This window comes from Hemitrygon akajei, chromosome 11, assembly GCF_048418815.1.
Source record: "Hemitrygon akajei chromosome 11, sHemAka1.3, whole genome shotgun sequence".
NCBI classification, from domain to species: Eukaryota; Metazoa; Chordata; class Chondrichthyes; order Myliobatiformes; family Dasyatidae; genus Hemitrygon; species Hemitrygon akajei.
The window spans coordinates 43,585,096-43,597,756 of NC_133134.1; the positions used below are offsets into that span (position 1 = coordinate 43,585,096).

General features: G+C 40.4%; 1 long non-coding RNA gene and 1 other non-coding gene across 6 annotated transcripts in view; one reads left to right on the forward strand and one right to left on the reverse strand.

The window, feature by feature from the left end:
- Positions 1 to 11,078, reverse strand: part of LOC140735548 (uncharacterized) — a 72,864-nt gene extending 61,786 nt beyond the window's left edge. For 3 of the 5 annotated variants that reach the window (XR_012100775.1, XR_012100773.1, XR_012100774.1), the window contains exons 1-2: positions 10,969 to 11,078; positions 1,567 to 1,693 (exon numbers count right to left, since the gene is read on the reverse strand). This is a non-coding gene — a long non-coding RNA (uncharacterized lncRNA). The other 2 variants (XR_012100776.1, XR_012100777.1) reach the window with 2 other exon arrangements.
- A 1,002-nt stretch (positions 11,079 to 12,080) lies between these two features.
- LOC140736416 (small nucleolar RNA ACA64) lies at positions 12,081 to 12,210 on the forward strand. Its single transcript, XR_012100949.1, has one exon. It is a non-coding gene; the product is annotated as a small nucleolar RNA ACA64 (small nucleolar RNA).
- The last annotated feature ends 451 nt before the right edge of the window (positions 12,211 to 12,661 follow it).

The following is a 12,661-nucleotide window of genomic DNA, read 5'->3' on the forward strand; positions in this document are numbered from 1 at the left end:
AATCACTTTTTCCCCTAGTGGACTGGACCATAAACTGCTCTGGTGTCAGCAAATAGATTATTTCAAGCCATATAGAAAGTACATTTGATTAGAAAGATGCAGTTATAACTTTGGACGCAAGGACCTACATTTTACAGCAGGCTTGAGATTTTGCCTGCATTTTGTTTACCACTGCCACATGGTAACTAGCATTTGGCATAAGCAGATGAATAAATGGCTAAGAAACATTGTGACACTGGCATTCATCCTGGCACAGGCAGAAAGTGGACTACAAAAACAGGGTTCACACAAAGTGGACTCAATTTGATGCAATTTGCACCAGGGTCACAGCAAGACAGATACTGTATGAAAAGATGCAACTTCTACAGACTAAAAATCCTTATCAGAAGTCAGCGCTTTTTATGTTTAGGACCAATGCAGGTGAACAACCAGAAAGTGACACACCAGAAATAAAACCACAAAATACTCCTGTCAGGTTGCATATGTGGCAAGAGCAAAAAGGTTAACATTTCAGAGAAAAGTTCCTTCATCAGACAGACTGCAGAAGGGAACCAGTAAGGAACTGAAAAGGGCAGAAAAGACCATTTAAAAATGGACTTTTAAAATGCATACACATTAAAATATTGGCAGGGACTGAATCAAAAAAAGCTAGAATGGTGGCCTTTCTACACAAAGAACTGGCATTAAACCAAGATATGCAAAGTTTTGTTCAGACTACAATGAAAATGATGAGCAATATGCCTGTAATATAGCGTACAAAAGATACAATGGCTTTGGACAGAGGGCTGCATAAAAATAATATGCAGGTAATGCTGCTTAACATTACATTATGAGACATGTCAGGTCGATTATTATCTTTCCATAATAGAGTATCATTCCTTTGCTCTGTTTTAAAGGGAGAAAGTATATGCAACTCTCTTAATGGTAGAACAGCCACTTGGATCCATACGTACCCCTTGATTTACCCCTATACATACATTTAATGCAGCCAAAATACCAAACAATTGTCTGAATTAATTATTTATGTTGTGCCAGGTATTTGCTATATCACTGCCTTCACAGAACCACAAATATAACTGAAATCTTACTACGTTAAATGAAGAATGCTTATCAGTACGTGAACTTGCCTTGCAATGTACAGTATGTAGTTTTCCAATTTTGTTACCCCAATAACCATGTCGTACAGGAATGATTGATAGTTTTGCCAGAATGATAGCCCCTCGAATGGCAGTGGCTACTTCTTTTGAACATTTGACACCCAATCCAACATGGCCATTATAGTCTCCAATACCAACAAAAGTCCGAAAATTTCAAAAAGGAAATTTAAAATTTACTTTTCAAAGAAGTAACATGTCAAAGTAAGAATATTAAATCATCAGGACTTTACTTTAATAGGAAGGGAGAAAAGGTAAATTTCTTCCAGAGTCTTGATATTCATATCTTTTACCAAGCGCCCAAGATGTTACTGGTACCCACTGCGGAGATTTAAGGAACACATTTCAAAACTAATGCCACAAGAGTTTGTGCATATACACACAAAAAAAAGCCAAGAACTATTTCATTTACTCAATTGTGAATCTTATTTATCTTCAGTTCTACCACCACGTGCACCCTGGCCTCGACCACGCCCACGGTCGCCAAAACCGAACCCACCACGAAATCCTCCTCTACCAGCGGCGTCGTCCGCCATTTGCTGTAAAGCAAAAAATAAATCACAGGATGTAGTAGCAACACATTCAGATTTCAAAAGCAGAGTAAAATCTACATTCTAGACAGGTCTACATCAATAATTGCCCACAGTAATAAAACAATTAATATGCAGCATTACATAAATAAAATTGTTCTAGTATAGCATTCCCTGATCTTAAAATTACATCCTGGTACCGCACTATGAAAATCATCATCCATTATTACAAAACTCTGGGTACTATTCCTTTTATTTTACTTTTCTCACTAAAGAAACAGATTCAAAACTCCCTGACTCTAAGGGAGTGTCTCTATGGTTGATGTGTACAGTAAAAAAAATACAAGGGGTTAGAATTTTCAGTCACCAATGGATGAAATACTGGCCTACTATTAATGGACCTGAAAGATTTTAAATGAAATCACTATAAGTTATTTGGCTTTGTCACTATTCTATCATAGACAACAGCAGCAAATTCACTTACTGAAAATTCCCACTCATTACAATATTACAACCAAGCTGGTTGCTCCATCAATTATCATCGATCATGACACCAATACCAATTCCACCTGCAATCACTATGTACTCATATGCACTGTTGTATTTTTAAACAAAATGCTAACAACTGCAAAAACATAAAGCTTCATCTCATCACAGTTCCTGAATATGTTAATAAAAGCGTGGATGTGGTTGTGAAGTTGATTCAAGTGAAAGCAAAGATTATACAGCTGAATTTCCTTTGATGCATCTTTCTACTGAAGCCCAGCCACACATGAATAGCTCAGACTCTCTTCATAAATCTTAAGTGAAATATAATTCCCTTTAAGGTTAGGACTGGGAACTGTTTTTCATGCAAGAAAACAGATATAATCCACTACTGTACAGAAATAAAGGCAGTTGCTAGTTCAGTCTGGCTCGGCCTAATTGGGGTAGAGAAGCCCCAGGACTCAGCCAGTATTAAACTCCTTGCCATCGATTAGATTCGCATCGGGCACAAAAAAGGCCAGCAAAATAAGCTTTATTAATTGAAGAAAGGTGCTTCCCGGCCTTGGATAGGAGGCCTGGAGGGCAGATGGCCCAATTACCAAGGATCCCCAACAAACTACTTGCATGATAATTTTCCACAGAAGGCCGAACTCTGGCGCGCACTCTATTAAAGCTTCTTCTATTTCCGGCAGTTTAGATGAACCTGGGCATATTACTGCCCTCCGCAGGATGTATAATTATAGAATTTCAAGAAACTCAAATATAAACTAATCGCACATAGAAACTGAATAATAAACTCTTCAATCAGATGGTGGTTCTTTTGGTCGCCAAAGATTTAATAGAAAAACAAAATACATTTAAGTCAGACAGCCTCTTGAACAATATGCTTCTTTCAATTTTATATCGATTACAACTCAGTAAAACTTGCTGAACTGTCTCTGGACTACCAGTCACATAATCCAGTAGGATGTTTTCCTATTATTTTTAAATAATAGTTTAGCCCACAATGCCCCAACCCAAGTCTTGTTAATTTCACCATACCTCTATAATTTAGAGACCTTTTTAACTAGTGGGTGACCAGAAAAGAAATGCCTTCCCTTTAATTCATTTTTCCAAATCTCCTGCCACTTCTTCTCTATACCTTTTTTTTAAAATCCTACTTCTCAATTCTGCTCTGCCTAGGGGTACTCTAATTCCTACTTGCCCACTCTGTAAGGAAGACTTTGCAATGCCATCCACAATTTCATTTCCCTCCACCCCAGCATGCCCAGGTATCCATGTAAATCTGACTTCACAACCCATCTTCCCTACTGTAAACAAAACTAAGAGAATCTCAATAACTATGACAGGACAAGCTTTTGATTTATTTCCTTTTATAGCCTCTAAGGCAGCAGCAGAATCCAAACAGATGATAACCCTGCATGGTCGAGAGTCTTCTATCCACTATAAGGACCAGAGGATTGCTAATAATTCTGTTGCAAAGACAGAAACACCATCTGAAACCCAGTGACCAATCTCAACTCCAAGTTGAGACACGTACATCCCAAATCCTGCCTTACTGCTCTCTGGGTCCACTGAGTCATCAGTAAAAATCTTCAGATAAGATCCCCATTTATTATTTAAATATTCATTTATGGTCGATGCTGTTGAAATTACTCTGCTTCCTTGAAGTTGAAAAAGGATGAATAGGTCTACTTCTGGTTCTGGCAAAAGCCAAAAAGGAATGGGTGGCAAGCAAATTTGGTCAGCTATGTCTTCCTCAATCAGTTTCAATTTCACAGCCCAGTTATTAACCAAATCTAAAAAAGGATATCTTTTAACTTTACTTTGACGCTCCGACATCTCCTGCAAAAGACACTTTAATGGACGGCTGTGATTGAAGCCATTTAGTTTTGCCCAATACTGCAGGCCTAACTTAACTTGTCTTAAATATAGAGGCATTTCTCCCATTTCCACACATAATACAAGGACTGATGTTGTTCTAAATGCTCCACAACAGAGTCTAAGTGCTTTAGACTGCACAGTGTCTAATTTTTCAAGCACTGCTGTAGCAGCAGAACCATAAGTAATAAATGATCTAATCATAGCTACATATATTAAGTACAGTTTCCCGCCCTGCTCTCCAGTCACATCCAGCAATACTTCTCATAACATTTAAACTTTCTCACACTTTCCAGTTGTTTTATCTATTATGAACCCTCCAAGTAAATCTTTATCAAACCAGACACCTAAAAACTTGAATACCTTGACTTTTTCTAATGGAGAATCATATAGACACAATTCACAAGCAGGAATCTTTCCTCTAAAGTCAAAACTCATATATTTGGATATAGAAGCAGAAATCCTGAAACCCCATTTATTTGCCCAGTTTTCAACTGACCTTAAAGCCTTTTGTACCTGCTTTAATATATATTTGACATTTCTTCCTCTTTTCCAGATTGCACCATTGTCTGCAAACAACTATTTGCCAAATCCTGTCCCAACGGGCCAATGAAAAATTATACCTAGCAGCCCTCTCCTCAACTTCTACAATCAAATTTCTACTACATCTACATATAATAGGATAGTGATCACTTCCTAGTGTGTATCTGTCCATAACATCCCATTCTCCATCCCTGGTTAAGTTTGAGGAAGTGATTGATAAGTCTAAATGACTACAAGTATTCTTTACAATATTAAATCTTGTAGACCTTCTGTCATTTAGAAGTACCATGTTATATTTATCTAGAAACTCCTCTAATATCACTCCATTACTATCTTTACTTTCACTACCCCATATAGGATTATGGGCATTGAAATCTCCAACCCAGATTACTGGAGATCTTACCTTATTCATAATTTCATCAAAATCTGATATCATCATATTACATGGATTATAAAAGTTAATGAAAGTTGTTTGACCATGAGAGCTCCAAACCTCCACAGCCACAATTTCAAGGTTAGATTTAAAATCAAGTCTTCTAAACTGAAGTCCTGTTTTTATGAAAGTTGCACACCCTCCACTAGATTTACCCATTCTGTCATCTCTCAAACTATCATATCCAGGCACGAGGAAATCTGCAGATGCTGGAAATTCAAGCAACACACACAAAATGCTGGTGGAACGCAGCAGACCAGGCAGCATCTATAGGCTGCCTATAGGAAGAAGTACAGTCAACGTTTTGGGCCAAGACCCTTCGTCAACCTGAAACGTCAACTGTATTTCTTCCTATAGATGCTGCCTGGCCTGCTGCGTTCCACCAGCATTTTGTGTGTGTTGCTATCATATCCAGGGATCACAAAATCTAAATGAGGCTTTAACCATGTCTCCTGTATACAGATCAAATCAGGCTGATCTTTAAAAATTCCAACAAATCTTTTTAATTCTTGACCATTTCCAATTAAACTTGTTGCATTCCATTGTAATATTAAAAACATCCAAATATTAATTATTGGCCTCTTTATCCACATAAAGCTCCTCCATTTTCTCTGACCCTAACAACTGGGAAGCTGTTCCAGTGATTATTTGTCTGTCATATACTCATGTAATTTTTCCTGTAAAACCTGTTTCATATTAAGGAATCTCTCTGCAGCTCCAACAACTACTTTTATCATATCCAACCTCTTGATTGTAGTTTTAGCTTCGACCAGTATATCAACAACAAAACGCCAAAAAAGACTTTAGTCTTCAACAACATATCTGATGGAACTATAGTTGGAAAACACGGAATGTGCTGACTCCCCAATCATTCCAATCTTTTCCTTACTTATCCTTTGCTCTCTATCAACTTTCTTTACTGCCTCAGCATGATATTTTTTGTTGGTTACTAACAACCTGAATCTGCTTTGCCTTGATAAAATACTCATATCCTTTGAACGCCACTGCATGGTCCCCTCCAGTTACTGCATTTAGGTGCCACTGCCTTACATGCTCTAATATCACGATCCTCTCCACATTTCACACATCTTCTTTTACCTCAACACGAACCAGCAACTTGTCCAAATCTCTGGCAATTATAACAGCGCAAGGGAGGTCGAATATATTATAACCATATAACAATTACAGTACGGAAACAGGCCATCTTGGCCCTTCTAGTCCATGCCGAACGCTTACTCTCACCTAGTCCCACTGACCCGCACTCAGCCCATAACCCTCCATTCGTTTCCTGTCCATATACCTATCCAATTTTACTTTAAATGACAATACCACACCTGCCTCTACCACTTCTACTGGAAGCTCATTCCACACAGCTACCACTCTGAGTAAAGAGATTCCCCCTCGTGTTACCCCTAAACTTTTGCCCCCTAACTCTCAACTCATGTCCTCTTGTTTGAATCTCCCCCTACTCTCAATGGAAAAAGCCTATCCACGTCAACTCTATCTACCCCCCTCATAATTTTAAATACCTCTATCAAGTCCCCCCTCAACCTTCTATGCTCCAAAGAATAAAGACCTAACTTGTTCAACCTTTTTCTGTCACTTAGGTGCTGAAACCCAGGTAACATTCTAGTAAATCTTCTCTGTACTCTCTCTATTTTGTTGACATCTTTCCTATAATTTGGTGACCAGAACTGCACACAATACTCCAAATTCGGCCTTACCAATGCCTTGTACAATTTTAACATTACATCCCAACTCCTATACTCAATGCTCTGATTTATAAAGGTCAACATACCAAAAGCTTTCTTCACTACCCTATCCACATGAGATTCCACCTTCAGGGAACTATGTACCATTATTCCTAGATCACTCCATTCTACTGCATTCTTCAATGCCCTACCATTTACCATATATGTCCTATTTGGATTATTCCTACCAAAATGTAACACCTCACACTTATTAGCATTAAACTCCATCTGCCATCTTTCAGCCCACTCTTCTAACTGGCCTAAATCTCTCTGCAAGCTTTGAAAACCTACTTCATTATTCACAACGTCACCCACCTTAGTATCATCTGCATATTTACTAATCCAATTTACCACCCCATCATCCAGATTATTAATGTATATGACAAACAACACTGGACCCAGTACAGATCCCTGAGGCACACCACTAGACATCGGCCTCCAACCTAACAGTTATCCACCACTACTCTCTGGCATCTCCCATCCAGCCACTGTTGAATCCATTTTACTACTTCAATATTAATACCTAACGATTGAACCTTCCTAACTAACCTTCGTGTGGAAACTTGTCAAAGGCCTTACTGAAGTCCATATAGACAACATCCACTGCTTTACTCTCGCCAACTTTCCTCGTAACCTCTTCAAAAAATTCAATAAGATTTGTCAAGCATGACCTTCCGCGCACAAATCCATGTTGACTGTTCCTAATCAGACCCTGTCTATCCAGATAATTATATATACCATCTCTAAGAATACCTTCCATTAATTTACCCATCACTGACGTTAAACTGACAGGCTTATAATTGCTAGGTTTACTCTTAGAACCCTTTTTAAACAATGGAACCACATGAGCAATACGCCAATCCTCCAGCTCCACCCCCGTTTCTAATGACATTTGAAATATTTCTGTCAGAGCCCTTGCTATTTCTACACTAACTTCCCTCAAGGTCCTAGGGAAATCCTGTCAGGACGCAGAGATTTATCCACTTTTATATACCTTAAAAGCTCCAGTACTTCCTCCTCTTTAATTGTCATAGTTTCCATAACTTCCTTACCTTACACAATTCAATATCCTTCTCCTTAGTGAATACCGAAGAAAGGAAATTGTTCAAAATCTCCCCCATCTCTTTCAGCTCCACACATAGCTGTCCACTCTAATTCTAAGGGACCAATTTTATCCTTCACTATCCTTTTGCTATTAATATAACTGTAGAAACCCTTTGGATTTATTTTCACCTTACTTGCCAAAGCAACCTCGTATCTTCTTTTAGCTTTTCTAATTTCTTTAAGATTCTTCTTACAATTTTTATATTCCTTGAGCACCTCATTTACTCCATGCTGCCTATACTTATTGTAGATCTCTCTCTTTTTCCTAACCAAGTTTCCAATATCCCTTGAAAACCATGGCTCTCTCAAACTTTTAACCTTCCCTTTCAACCTAACAGGAACATAAAGATTCTGTACCCTCAAAATTTCACCTTTAAATGACCTCCATTTCTCTATTACATCCTTCCCATAAAACAAACTGTCCCAATCCACTCCTTCTAAAACCTTTCGCATCTCCTCAAAGTTAGCCTTTCTCCAATCAAAAATCTCAACCCTGGGTCCAATCCTATCCTTCTCCATAATAATATTGAAACTAATGGCATTGTGATCACTGGACCCGAACTGCTCCCCAACACATACCTCTGTCACCTGACCTATTTCATTCCCTAACAGAAGATCCAACACTGCCCCTTCTCTAGTTGGTACCTCTATGTATTGCTGCAAAAAACTATCCTGCACACATTTTACAAACTCCAACCCATCCATCCCTTTTACAGTATGGGCTTCCCAATCTATGTGTGGAAAATTAAAATCTCCCACAATCACAACACTGAGTTTATTACAAATCCTTGTAAATTTGCTCCTCCAATTCTCGCTCCCCATTAGGTGGTCTATAATACACCCCTTTAAGTGTTACTACACCTTTCCCATTCCTCAATTCCAATCAAATAGCCTCCCTAGATGAGCCCTGTAATCTATCCTGCCACAGCACTGCTGTAATATTTTCTCTGACAAGCAACGCAACACCTCCTCTTGTCCCTCCGATTCTATCACACCTGAAGCTACGAAATCCAGGAATATTTAATTGCCAATCACACCCCTCCTGCATCCATATTCCACTAATAGCTACAACATCATATTTCCAGGTATCAATCCATGCTCTAAGCTCGTCCACCTTTCTTACAATGCTCCTGGCATTAAAATAAATGCATTTAAGAAATTCTCCACCTCTTCCTCTGTTTATCTCTAACAGTACAAAGAACTTCACTGTCTTCTTTTTCTTCCTTCTCCCATACATCTGTTCCTACACTCTGGTTCCCCTCCCCTCTCATATCTAGTTTAAATCCACTGGAGCCTCTTTAGCAAACCTATCCGCAAGAATATTTGTCCCCCTCCAGTTCAGATGTAAACCGTCCCACTGGAACAGGTGCCACCTTCCCTGGAAAACTGCCCAATTATCTATAAATCTGGTGCCCTTCCTCCTGCACCATGTTTTCAGCCATGTGTTGATCTGCACTATTTTACTATTTCTAAACCCACCTGCACGTGGCACTGGTAGCAATCCTGAGATTGCTATCCTGGAGGTCCTGTCCTTTAACTTGGCACCTAGCTCCCTAAACTCACCTTTCAGGACCTCCTCATTCTTCCTACCCACGTCATTGGTCCCTACATGGACCACAACATCAGGCTGCTCACCCTCCTTCTTGAGAATACTGAGAACTCGATCCGAGATATCACGGACCCTGGCACCAGGGAGGCAACAGACCATCCGGGATTCTCGATCTCTTCCACAGAACCTAACTCAGGAGTCACCAACCTTTTTTGCACTGTGGACCGGTTTAATATTGACAATATTCTTGCAGACCAGCCGACAGAGGGTAGTGGGGGGGGGGGGGGGTGTTAAACACGGCCGGTATACAGCGATACTCAAACGGGGTTCCTTATGTCCAGTCTATTCCATAATTTAATTTCCATGGCTCTCAGCACTTAGCTTCCGTCTCGCTTGCTCATGTTTTTTCCACTCAGAAAACTCAATGGGTTTGTCTTTAAGTGCAGGATGCTTGGACTCAAGGTGCTGAAGCAGCTTTGAGGGCCTCATTACCTCATTAGACAGCCTCTGGGCCCGAACTCCAGCTTCCCGCCTGTCAGACGCCTTGGCCAGTCGCGGCTGATCATGGGTGGGTGGAGCGGACAAGGTAAGGGTTGGAGGTCCCTGTGCCGGGGCCACAGCGGTCGCAGTCCGGAGAAAGCAACCGATCAAGTGAGGAGTGCAACAGGGCGCGTGTAGGTAGGTAGGATCTATCAGCCAACAAAAGTTTGGCTCGAGGGATGACTTTCAGTAGATCGCAGCGAGGTAGCTGCTCTGCTACTTACGAAACCCTGAGCCCCAATGAGGTCGTCTACAAATATTTTAGCACCGGGTTCCCCAAGAACATTCGGTGTGCTAAACAGGTTTAGAGGCGGCGCCCACCTATCTGAGCTCCGGGCCAGTACTTCCCGCCGGCCGCGCAAAGCCAACCAGTGATCCCTGGTTGGGATCACCAATCACCCTCCTTCTCTCGATTTTAATCGCTTAGCTTCAATCACTCGACCCCCTTTAACATTGTCCAAAATTTCCTTTTCAGTCATGCCAGACCAAATACCATACACTACCCCCCATCTCCCTTCCTATCTTTCAGAGTAATACACTCCACTGTCACAACCAATTTTCCCACCGTTTTAGCACTGCTATATTGGTCAACATCTTTGCAACAAATCTTCAGCAATCCATTATACAAAATCTTGGCCTAGAATACTTTACCCATTTGGTTCTCTAATGCTGCTACCGCTTTTGAAGGATTAAGGACTCTAAATCCTCCTTCCCCTTCCTTCAGACTTTCAATTTTAGACAGAACTATAAATTTCTCCAAGTCACCCATTTTCCTCAATTTGTTGTCCCCTATCACATCGGGTCTTTCACTTGATGCACCTCTTGTTTTTTTAGCTACCCTTACTTCTGGAGTATTCCACAGTCTCCCTACACTCCCCCCAGAGGCGACTAACCCTGTCAAACTACTAGGCTGAATAAAAGGAAAGAAAATAAATTAATAAAATACGTAAAATTAAACAAACTGGCCAACCAAAGCTTAAGGGAAACTACCGCTGACCTAACATCAAAACATTACTTCCACCCAGCCGGCCCAACCCGCTCGGCGTCGCTCCTACTAACGTTTCCGAGATCTCGCGAGATTATCTGGGCCAGATGGGACGGGATCGGACCGAGCATGGAGGAATTCAACGGCCTTAAACAAGCTGGTATTTATGTGTTATTCAGTGTCGGGGGCGGGGGAAGAGGTGTGGGGACGGGACGACGTAGTGGCGGTTTAAATCGGTAGCTCGGCGGCGCTGCGGCCCTTTGTGTTCCAGAGTGAGGAAGGTGAGGTGATTGTAAATGCCTGACAATTCACGGTATGAAACTACAAATTGCAGTCGTTATTCAGCACAGCATTCTATTTTCAAAAATGCTTATTTGCAGTATCAGGTGCTGATATATTAAATACAAACATATTTAACACGTTAAACGACACAATGGTATAGAATGATATTCACCAGCGGTTCCAAATTTGATGATGAGCAGAATTTTTTTACTAATTTTTTTTAAGGTTACAATGTAAGTGTTTGCACCTGTTGAGCTTTAATTAAAGAATTTTTTCTGTTTGTTATCAATCACCTATGACGTGAAAGGTTCATTTTACGGCAATAACGTAGTTTAAAGGTATGGAGTATTGTTATCAATAGTGCAACACAAAACCAAGTAGTGACCATGAACTTTGGAAATCTGATAGTGTGGTGGTGGGAATGACAGTTTATAATTGTTGAGTCTGGGCCTGTCCCCAGCGGTAGAGAGAAGAGGGCACATCCCTGATGATGAGGGTCCTTAATAATCCATACCACCGCCTTGAGCAGCAATCTGTTGGAAGAGTGATAAAGGATCTTGACCTGAAAGGTTGTTGATATTTTTCCTCCCAGACATTCTGCATGAACCGCTGAATTCTTCCAGCAAATTGTTGCTCCAGGTTTCAGGATTTTGATTTAATAGGAAGTACGATAATTGCATTTCTATCATCTGGTACCTCCCACCTGGTGTTGATAGGTTTTCACGAGCTAGTGGATACTTCAAATTTTGGATTGATATCAGCAGTAACTGAAAGGACAACAAGCAGTGTTTCATGCTGCTGTCATTGTTTATAGTTGGGTGGCTTGCCAGTTTGAGAGTGGCATACTCTGAAAGTTAACAACAGCATTATCTATTGTTGTTGGTAAGATAAGGGTGCCAAAATTAACTGGTATGCTAAGCTTATTGCCCACTGTTCTTATTTGTGGCTGATAAAACCCGCATACCAATAAATGGACATCAAGGAACGGATGTTGAAAAATCAAAATGTTAAAACCCAAGTGATGTCTTGATAGGGAAATTGCTTTAATATATTGGATTAACAACTTCTATCAGAACTGACAAAAAATGTTTTGCATAATTGGCAGCACAGAAACTGTCCTGGTTGTGGGCCTAATTTTCTCTTGAACATCCAGCCCTGTTCATGCCCCACAGTACTGTTCTTTTGCGTACAGCTGCTTGGTTCCTGGCTTTGACAGCTGACAACTGGCTGTAAGTCATACAATCTTAGTGCCACCTTCTGAACTGGAGTGTGGGTCAGAATATCTAAACCCTATACAGGTTTCCCCCGCTATCCGAAGTTAGAGCGTTCCTATGAAATGGCTCATAAGCCGGAATGTCTTAAAGTGAATAAGCAATTACCATTTACTTATATGGGGAAAAATTTGTGAGCATTCCCAGACCCA